Source organism: Geospiza fortis, unplaced genomic scaffold (assembly GCF_000277835.1).
Source record: "Geospiza fortis unplaced genomic scaffold, GeoFor_1.0 scaffold112, whole genome shotgun sequence".
Taxonomy (NCBI): Eukaryota; Metazoa; Chordata; class Aves; order Passeriformes; family Thraupidae; genus Geospiza; species Geospiza fortis.
The window spans coordinates 27628955-27640349 of NW_005054298.1; positions in this window are offsets into that span (position 1 = coordinate 27628955).

The following is an 11395-nucleotide window of genomic DNA, read 5'->3' on the forward strand; positions in this document are numbered from 1 at the left end:
GCAGTGCATTGCTCCCTGTTGGGGTTATTTGGTTTGCAGTGCTGCTGGAATGAGGGGGATTATCAGCTAAGAGGCAGAAGTAAATTCTACAATGTCAGAGTTGTGTTATATTTCAAAATATTATTTTTCAGAAAGTCTGTGAGGAGAAGCAGCAGAACTTGGGAGACTTATAAGGTTTGGTAATTGTGTATAGTTTTGATGAAGAGGGAGTTATTACTACAAACCATTATATTGTAATATCTGTGTAAAACAAACCAGACACAAGACACAAGTGGTGTAGGAAGTACTTTCTATGCAAGTTTGAATCCATTTGGAAAGTTTTGTGGTTTTTTTTTTTAAACAAATAACAAAACCCCCCAAAACAAACCAAAAATAAAAGCCCAACAAAACACTGAACACTGAAGGGGTCTTGTGTGCTAAAGCTGTGCTGCTCTCCAATGGTAATGCGTTATCATCACCTATGGTTTTTGATTTTGTGGGTATTTGAAAAGGGAAAAGTGAAAAAAATTGTAAACATGAAGTAGAAGACATTTTTGTTTGCTAAGGTAGAGTGTTTTAATCTCAGTGTTGGATTTCTTTCTATTAATCTTGCATGGTCATGGTACTATAACTTTACCCTGGCATTTGCTGACGTAGAGAGTTTTCTGTTTCAGAATACACTCAGTTTCCATTTTCTCAGTTTTATGTGTCCTCTGAGATTGTATCTGACTATGCTCAGGGAAATTAAAGTAGATTTGGGAAGGTACCTGTGACCTATGTTTGATTATTAAGTATTAAAAATGGAACAAAAAATTGGAAAATTCTGGTTTATTTGCAGCAGTTGTTTCCTACCTCTTGCATAGCTGAAGCTTCAATCATAATGTCTGTCTGCATGGAAATACATTCTAAAGGAAATATGTACCTCACCCAATATCCTGCCACGTTTTTTCCACATTTACTGTGGGTTTTTTTAGTTTATAAATATTTGTACATGCATATATCAGAGTGCAGACTAAGAATTTTGTGATTATTGTGGTTAGCAATAATTAGCCTTTTTATTTGTAGCAATTTTTTATCTATATTTGGTTTGCAGAAATGTATTTTTTAAGAAAGTGAATAGAAATATTCAGAGACTTTTTTTGTTTCTAGCCGTATTTATCTGAGTAATTTTTCATTGGTTGGGTGGGGGTTTTTTTGATTTTTTCAGTTCAACTTTTTTGTTGTTGTTTGTTGGTTTTGTGGTTTTTGTTTGCTTTTTGCTTTGTACTGAAGAATTCCTGTAGTTGAATCTCATGGACATTCTTAAACAACACTGAGCATAATGGACATTAATTGGTGTGGTAATTGGCTTTGCCTTTTTCTTTGACAATACTATTTCTATCTAAGAATGATGTTCATTCCTTGTTAATGAAAAAGACATTTATATTTATTTCTCTTCAAGGAGACCATCTCTTGGCCAAACACTACTGTGTGATACAGGCCTACTCCCATGTCCTCCATGTTTTTTTTTTTTTCTATGAGATAGTGAGGATTAAATGGAACCAGAGAAACTCTGGAAATTCTGCACCCACCTAAGGGAAACTATACTAGGGGTGGACTGTTGGTGCTTGATACTAATAACTGGTATCTCCAACTTTGCTAAGTCAAGCCTACAACTCAGAGCATCCTCCAGGCCCTGACGTCCTGACCAATTTCAAGACCTGTTGATACTTTCCTGTTAGTAAGGAATAGTTTAAATATATTTCAGCTTCTTTACATTTTTTCTCCATCTTCCTTGTGACTGCACCTCCTAGCAAGGCTTGCTCCAGGGAGTAATTAATACACTTCATGTCTTTTCATGTCTTGCCCAGACAATCACTCCTCCTGTGTGGGCTTTCCACAGTGATTCTTTCTGCTCCCCTACTGGAGCAGGAACTTTAATTTTAGCAGGAAAAAAAAGCAAGTACAGTTTTCCATATGTTTCAAAGCAAATGTTGTGACAAGTTAGCCATTTTTAAGAAATATGTCAATACTTGAGGATCTTCACTTTAAATATTCAGTGAGTTGGGGGTTGTTTGTATTGTAATTCCTACGTTGACTTTCTGTGATTTAGCATCCTGATTTCATTTGCTGTCACAAGTTCACTTTCATGATTTGAACTTGGTTTTACTATTTTGCAAAAATGGAAGACCAAGTCCTGTTCTTTCCAAACCTTTGGCTGTATACTGTTTTCCATGACTGATTGTACCATCTTTGTTAACATCCTAGATCTTGTAAACAAAATCTCTTTTGCAGTTGTAAAGAATTGAGTGCGCATTCAACTTGAAATTAATGTCCACAGCAGTTTTTAGTGTTCTCATGTATGCTTAGAGAACAAGCCAATCCTCCAGGTTTTTATTCCATAATTGCAGGTTCTTATTTTATGTGTTTTTCTTATTGTGGTGCTTGGGTTTTTGGATTATTTTCATGATGGAGCTTTGAAGGAGTTCTGAAAGTAAAACTGCTTGAGCCAAGCTGTTTTATACTAAAGCATTGTGTATATTTTTCCAGTTAGTGTTTACTTTGACTTGGGAAGTTAGATGGGGAAGGTGAACAGATGTTAGCAAATCCTGTACTCTTACAGTTTTGTTTAAATATTACCTGTAAATAGTGGAGCCAGGTATTATTCAAGAAGATGGTTGGGGTTTTTTTGGAACTATTTTTATTACTTTTTCAGTTACTCTGTTTGAAGCGTTATTTGTCAAAATCTTCTGGTAGACAGAAATCCTTAAGATTTTGAAGAGTTCCTCTGAGGCTTATTTGCCAAAGTTGAAGAGAGTTTAATTTCTTGCTTGTGTAACCATCCTGATAAAAATATAAATTTTCATTTAGAGTCATAAAATAGCTTTAGACAAGGGAAGCCAAAAACTGAAGTGCTGTAACCTGAAATGTAAAAATAATTTCACATATAGTCTCAAGAAGTTTCATTATTTGCTTCATGGTTTTTCTTCAGTGTTATATGGTCTATCACAGAGATATGGCAAAACCATTTCTGTTTGATGAACTTCTCAGCTGAATGTCCTTCGATATTACAAAATTCTAACCACCTTTGCTGGAGAAATAGGTAAGGCAAATATGTTTTTATTTTCCAACCATTTCCATACAAGTTTGGATGTTTTTCTGGAGGGAGTCTCTCTGCTTTTTTTTTTTTTATCTGCTCATTCCCAAAGTCATCCAGTTTCAAGGAGATTAATATAATTACTCATGCTTGATCTGTTGCAAGTGCCTGCTTCTCATACTGCTTTGTGTTGATCAAAGACTGAGTCTTCAGAGGTTATTTCTTCTCTTTCATTTCATGGATACTCCAGTGCAAACTGGTTTTCTTTAATTTGAGAAGGGGGTGATGCTATGGTTTCTGAAAAATGCTTTTTTAAGCTGGCAGTGTTTGAGGCTGACTCAATGCAAACCTGACCCTCTCCTAAAGAGCGGCAGGATTTGCTTCCTGCTTTGACAATAATCATGTTGCCAGGTCAGAACATTTGATGGCTGCAGCAGAAATGGGGATCTGAAGGATCTAATATTTTAGAGAGGCAGCTCCCTAAGCAGGGCTGTTGTCAAGCCTGGTGCATAATTTTTGCAGTGACACAAAGGTTTTTTCCCTTGCAGTACAATTATGGACTATTTACATGATGTGAAGTATTTATTATCCAAAATTGTTTATTGTAGCTATGCAATTAAGTCACTATGGCTCATGAATTGGTTCTTGCTGATTTTAATGGAAGGAATTTCAAGATGGGGTTACCTGCTGTTTTATTCTCCATTGACAGGCCTAAATTAACCTCCAAAATCAGATTTCTGCTGGCAACAACCACAACTGTAAATTTGTAGGGCAGTTTCAGTAAATAATTTGTAGTATTTGCTGAAAATCCACAGCTTCAGCAAGCATTTCTGCGAGTAATTAATTTACTAGAACATGCCAAAATCAAACACAAAAGGGATGCAAAATTGAAGTGAAAGGAAATGTGCTTTAAAATTCAAATAAATTTTCATAGATAAGATTTTGCAGCATTGGTTCAATTCAGTGGCAGTTCATTGGGGGCTGTTGTCTTCTCGTGTTGTCTTAGCTGCTGGAAGCATCATTTGTGTTTATAATGGTTAATAACAACCAGTGCTGTTTCACCTCTGTTTAAGGTGAGGTAGACTTCTGATCTAGCTTTGACTCAGCCAAAATATTTCCCTGGTCTTCAGTAATCACCTACAGCAGTCAGAGAACATAAAAACACATCTGAGAATCACTACAAAAACAGTAAAATAATTTGCTAATGTAAAGTCATTTCTGCCAGCAGAGATACTTGAACTAGGACAACTTTGATCTTAGAATAAATTAGGTCTCAAATTGCTTAGATCTTTTGCAGATAGTACGAGAGCAAAGAATATGCACCTTCATCTTGGTTTCCATTACCTTTTTAAATTTTTTGAGGTATATTGAAACTGATTGTTTTCCTTTCTGTTATCCCATATTACAGGTAGCATTTCAGTAAAGGGCTCTTTCATCTGTCACTTAGCCCACATACATCATAGTTTATCCTTCACTGATTCATTCTGCAGTTGTATTCTTAAAAATGATTTAAAATTAGGACAACTACTTACTGTATTTGAGATTTTACAGATATTTGGGGCTTTAAAGGTTAAGAAAAAACACTATATAAATTGCAATTCTGCTTGATAAACAAAGCTTTGTGTGTTAAATTACTGTGTCTAGTGAACCTTTGGTAGCTGATTTCTAGGAAGAGATTGTGTATAAATTCTTTCCCTGGCTTCCATTCTCTTTTTATTGTCTCTTCCGCTGAGTGATTTGTTTTGATGATTATAGATACTTTGTATTGCTTAGACTACAGCTTTATTTTACATGCAAATATTATCTGATTCTGTGTCTTCATTAAACTTTAATAAGGCTTTACGAACATAGTGCATAAAAGACAATATTGAATCAACAAAGCCTGTATAATGATGATTGAAATACAAAATTCAGCAAGAGTGATGGTGAAAGTAGCTCAAGTACTAGCAGTACTGGTAAGCATGCAGAGCCTTTAACTTTATTTTTAAGTTCTAATAGTTACAAAGTATGAAGTAAGAGTCTAGAAAAGAAAAAAAGTGAGAAGATGAGAATGCTACTTTTTCTGTCAGTGGCATACTTGAAAGTAAATGCTAATGATATTCACTTATAGGTAGTGCATGTCATTTCTTTTAGTGTTTTTAAGATGATAAAATAATCATAAAAAGATACTCAGCTTGTGGGTTATGGCATGCGATGAAAAACGTGAGTATAAAATGCCATGCTGTTGGAAAAAGGCAGACACAATGATTAATCTTGAATAAGCCCTGGCAAGTGTAATGGGAGCAGATCCTACACAGCTTACTGGGAAGTGCAGGGAAAACTGGTGAATCTCTGCTGTGTTGGTGTCTCAGTTTGAAAAGACAAGTGTCTGCTAAGGAAGGCAGGAGCCCCTCTTGAAATGGAAAATGTAAAGCCCCTCCCTCCAATTTTTTATAATTTCGAAATTAAGGGGGCTCTCAGGCTAAGATATGGGAATAGGAATAACAGTTCTTTATTAGGGAAGAAAAAAAGATAAAAATGAAATGCAGTAATGCAGAACGACACTGACAGAGCCAGAATAGCACCTCTGACACCCTGTGGATCAGAGTGGTGGCAGCAGTCCCACTCCATGGTGGCTCAGCCCTCCTGCAGTGACAGGTGTGGCTCTGTTGGAGCAGTGATCCTGTAGAAGGGGGTGGAGTTTTCCTCTGAAGATCCAGTGATGGTGTAGTTGGGCCTGATCTTCATCTGGGAATCCAGTGGAAAAGGCTGCTGTGGTGTTCCAAATGTCAGATTGTATCCAGGTGGGAATGCTTGGCTCCTCCCCCTGGGTGGAGCATCTCCCAGTGGATGATGGAATTTTATCAGCCATGCAGGGACACTCACTGGCCATGAACAGAAGAGATCTCCTGGAGGGAGGATTGGTTGTGGAAGAGATAAAGAAAACACCCTAAATAACAAAAGGTGACTGCCCCACCTCTGACAGATAGCAGTAGAATAGACACCCCTAGCCACATCTTGCTACCTAAGACAGTTGGTCAAGGTGTGTTTTCCTGGTTGGGATGTCCTAGATAAGCACACCAAGGCAATCAGCATGGAGAGGTCACAACCTGGGCTCTGCTGATAAGCTGCAGGTGGGGGTAGCCAGCAGGGTGAGTCTGGAAGGGCCAAGAGGCAGAGGGGGAGCAAGAAACAAAGCAGCCCTGCTGGGAAAGGGCCCTCAGTGAGCTGCCAGGGGAGACACTGAGCAGCAGGGGAAGGGAGCAACCAGCAAGGACTCTGTGCCAGTGCTGGGAGCCTGGCAAGCTGGACAGAAGGAGTGCTGGCTGTGATAACACATCCCAGCTGTGGCAGGAGCAGAGTGAGCAATGGGACAGTGATCAGTGGGGCACAGAGCTGCCAGGATACCAGCTCTGCAAGGATGAGAGCATCATACGTGCAGCAGGAGTGTGCCACAGCACGGAAAGTGTAACAACAGAACTACTGAGAAAAGCAAGAAGCTCTGTGGAGGCCTTGCTTGCACAGCATTTCTGCCAAAAGTCAAAATAACTAGGAATGGACTGCAAACTCTTATTCAGGACCATCACACTGATCAGGGAATATGAAGTGAAATCAAAAGTTGTGCATTGAGCACACTTGATCATAGTACAGATATGCACAGTCAATGTTTCACCTAAATGAGGTATAAAGATAACATTTTTGGACTGAACTGTAGGGTCAGGACCTTAGAGGGGAAAAAAAAGGCAATTCTGAATTTTGTCGTAAGTTATACACAAGGTCTGCTTCAAGGTGAATTAAAGACCCATCCATAGAAGTGTTCCTGATTAGAATTGTTTTATGTAGCACTGAATTGTTTTATGTAGCAAGCTGAATAAATCCAGTAGACGAATACTTAACGTAAAGAAGCAGAAATATATATATGCATCTATATATATATATAAAAAACCAGCAAATTTTAAATAGTATATTTACAATTAGTAAAATAATTGTGTGAAAAGTAAGAGGCCTACAAAATGTTCTCCAGTTTTGGAAAGTGTTTTATTAGAAGCACAGGTAAACCACCACATTGATAGAAGGAAAAAAAAGAGAAAAAAAAAAAGGCAAATGAAAGCTATCAAAGGGCCCCAGCTCCTGGGAGCATGACTGCAAGGAGGCTATCATAGGGGAAGGCTTAAAAATTTTCTTTAAAAAGTACAAAGCTTGTCCAAATGAGAACTAGAAAGGCCATAAATCACGACAGGTCAAATGGAGACAGGAAATAGAGGATTAAAAACTTGCAAGGGGTGCTCAGGCTTCTAGTCAAAAGTTCTTAAATCAAAAGCTGGAAGTTAGGTAGGGCATGAGTGGGACCACTTAATGACCAAACTGTAAGGAAGGACTCTGGAATTAGAAAGCCATTACAGAGAGGTTCAGTTAACTCCTTTTGTTGCTGTCTGAGGACATCAGAGGTGTTTGTGCACCTGAGCCACGCTTTCTAGTAAACAGGGTGGAGGTCAGATGGACTCAAGGGGTTTGTGTAAATACACAGCAAGTATATTCACCAAAACAAACAGATGTATTAGCTGTAAGTAGCTCCCCAGGTCAGGTGGCACATTAACCTGAGAGAAACTCCAGTGGGAAATGGCAGAGGGGCTGCCAAGGCTTCCACCTGACTGCTGCAAAAGCCGCAGGGCTGGCAGGGAGCACTGCAATTCCCTGTCACTCTCACAACAGGGACTCTGGGGAACTGAGCTTGGTTTCTGAAGCTGGGAGAAAGACAGGGTCTGTCATAGGATGATTTTTAGTGGAGGAGGTCACATTATTATTTAAACCAAACTGAACAAAGCTCCCAATCCTGTGGATAGGCTGGGACAGCTGGTGGGAATCTCTTGCTGGGTTGAATGCCCACGCAGTGGGTCAAGTGAGTCACAGCAGGGTGGACAACCCTTTATTTTGTCCAGCCACAAATCCTTCATATTTGTAATTGTGTGTCCTCTTTCCTCTTCCTTTGGTGGCTTGGGGAGATTTTTTGTTTTTCAATTTTTGGCAAGGAGGCAAGGAGATTAAGCAAGGCCATGAAGTCAAATATCACTGTGTGAACACACTTTATTTCCTATTTGAAAGTCAAAGTTGTGTATGAAATGTTAACGCTCTAGTGATAGTGTCCTGCTGATGGAACAGAATCCAAATATTAGGCACCTGCTTGCATACAATGAAAACAGTACCAAAAAAAAAATACCTCAGGGACAGCTCACTGCTGAAATTGCCCACTGCCCAAGCAATTCCAGTCAATAGAATCAGCTCTGAGAATTGACTGACTACCTGCATGTTTGTATAAAATAAACACTCCATAGAGCAGGCAAATCGAGGAAGAGGTCAAAGCATGAGTGGTGTGAAGTCAAAACCAGTAAGGAGAGATGAAAAAACTCAAGCTGTGCTGTGAAATTATCCTTTTTTCAGATGCCTTCTCTACTTGCTCTACTTAACAAAAAAACCCCAACTTGTTGATATGCAGTATCTGGGTCCAGTTGTTTGGGGTTTTTTCATACTGAAATGGCATTCAGCCCCCTTTGAGGGTGTTAAAAACTGTTGTGCCTGGGGTGTCTCTAAGGCCTGGAGTGCATGGTTGTTCTGTGGAAGACTTTTAAACTTCTACAAATCTGCGCCAAATTTTCCCATGTTGACTGAATGTACACGCAAAGGTACATAATTTCCTGCACCTGAAGATAAACATACAAATGGTTTGAAAAATGCATCCCACTCCAGTACAACTTTGGTAGTTTAAACCTATTATAACTTTGATGAAATTCAATAATTCTTTTTGACCTTCTTTTGCTCAAGGCTCTGTTCCCCTGTACTCCAACCCATCAGTTTCACATGGGTACTACTGCCTTTCTGATTTTTTTTTTCTGTTAACATTCCATTTTCACTGAGACCACAGTACTGTCCTTTTTCTCCTGTAGCCAGCTACACAGATAGACTGTCTATAAGCCTTTGGCTGATTTGCACTGTAAGTTGTTTTCATCAAATCCTTTCATGGTAACAGAGAGAACAATTTTGTGTTTAACACTGTGAGGGGCTTTTTCAGGCCAGCAGCTGGTCTTGGCACCATGTTGTTGATAAATAGAATATAGTTGAAGGTGTCATTTCCCAGGAGGTGTCCAAAGGAGCTGCTGCAGGGAGCAGTGGCACCCATCAGAGCCTGGCTTTGCATGGTGGAATGCAATCTGCAGAGTAAACAGGGCATCCATTACAGTGCTGTAATCACCTCCTCTTCTTCTGGGCCTTCACAGTTTTATTATGTCTTCATTACACAGCAAGACACATCTCAGCTTTGACCTTCATCTGCAGAGTGAGTGAGAAATAGGGTTTCAGTAGACAAGAGCAATTTTTCACTTGCAGAAACTGCCTTTTGATGGCAATAGCGAAAGGCTTGGGATGAAATTTCTCTGTCCATTCATACTGCATGGTGAAAGAGGCACTTGGGCCATCCTTGCCTGGAAAGACAAAATACTCGGATTGTCTTGTGCTGTATCCACCTGCAATGTGTGTTCCTTATGAAAAACCTGCCATCAATGTAAGAGCAGCTACCTGCTTATGCAGAGGTGATTAAACACTTGAATATTAATAAGAACACATGTATGTCAAATATGATTTGCAATAAAACAAGAATTTTAGAAATTTAGTTTGATCAGTTATGTTGGACTTTCTTTATATAAATAAAAAAACCTAAAAATAATTGGCAATTTGGTTTCATACCTTCATTTGGATAAAGGAGAGATGCTACTGAATAAAAGCTCTGGGAACATTACTTCTGCAGCCATTGGTTAGGTTTTAGCTTGTTTTATGCATTTGACAGTCATTTACTTTTTTTAAAATGACTCAGACTTTTCTCACCTTAGCTGTATCCCTGTCCAGGTTTTATATATTGTAGAGATATATCCTGTGAACCATTCCTGACCTCTCCTCTTTAGAAGTTTGATTTATCAGGAAAATTGACAGTACCTTCAGAAGTAGTCTCAAAGTACCTGTATGTCAGGGGAATTATTGAGTTTAAAAGTCTACAGTGTATGTTAGGAGGTTTCTGAGCTATCCAAATCTTGGAATATATAAAATATATAGAGAGAGTGTGAGAGGGAGGCAGATTTTTTTTTTTTGTAGCTCTTCCATTAGTTGTGTGACTGCATCACTTTTCTCTTTTGTTTTAGATAAGAAAATTATTTAACTTGTTCCTAAATCCTTTTGAGATACTGGTTTAGCAAAACCTGTATTCCCACAGAAATAATTGAAGTCTGTGCTAACTGAGCAATTGAAGAGACTCTTAAGTTTTATATTTGATAATTTGTAACCATAAACTTGATTGGGATCCCATGCAGTACACTTGACTTCTTGTCAAATGTCAGACTGTTGGTGGAACATGTTTGTCTTGGAGCTGTAGATGTAACCATGTGCCACCTCTACTCTGAGCTGTAAAACTCTGCCATTTGTTGTGACATTAATGTCAGAGTGTAGCCCCAACTTTCACTGTATCTGAGAATCCTAAGTGCTGATTATCTCTCCACAACTTGCTGGCTTGCTGAACCATTTATCTTGCTCCTGGTTGAGAAAAAGAATAGAATTTTAAATAATGGCCAAGATTCATCTGCCTGAAAGAATAAAAAGAGAAAAATGTTCTGAGTGAGGAATATGTCTGAGAAGAGGTGAAGGAGCCTCACATCAGGCTTGATTAAACTGAGGCTAGCATGATCATGTTCATAGGTTGTTCTTGTCTGTACTCCTAAGAAGAAAATTGTGTAATAAGATTTGTATACCATATTTTAAGGTGTTAAATGTGAAGCACAGCCTGTCTGAAAGAAGGTGAGCAATAAAGGTGTATGAACACCAGGGAGGGCCCTGGGAGCAGCAGTGCAGCTCCATATCCAAAGGTGAGGAGCCTGTGGGTGCAGTCTCACCATGAGAAACTGCCTTAAAATCAGGGCTGGGTGAGCAACTCTGACAGAGCCCTGGGTTTGGAACAGGTGGATCCAGTGTTGGGATAACCGTGGAGCTGCCTCGTGTCAGCCAGCTCAGCTTTGTCCTGTTGTGAATTCTCTTGTAATGCAGCCATGGTGGTGGAGCCTTGCAGTGGTGGTATCTCAGATCTCGTTTTACCTCTGTGTAAAATACCTGCGTTTATCTTTGTGTGACATAGATTAGTCCAGTATCTTATATGTGTGAGTTTTCTGGTTTTCTGCAGCCTGTCAGAAGTAAGAATAATTTCAAAGGGACATATATTGAGCTGTTCTTTATAATATCAGCTCTCTGCACACAGAGATTAACCAAGTGTCAGGACTGATTTAAGATTGTTCTGATGAGTGAGAAGGTGAAAATATGTAGGGACAA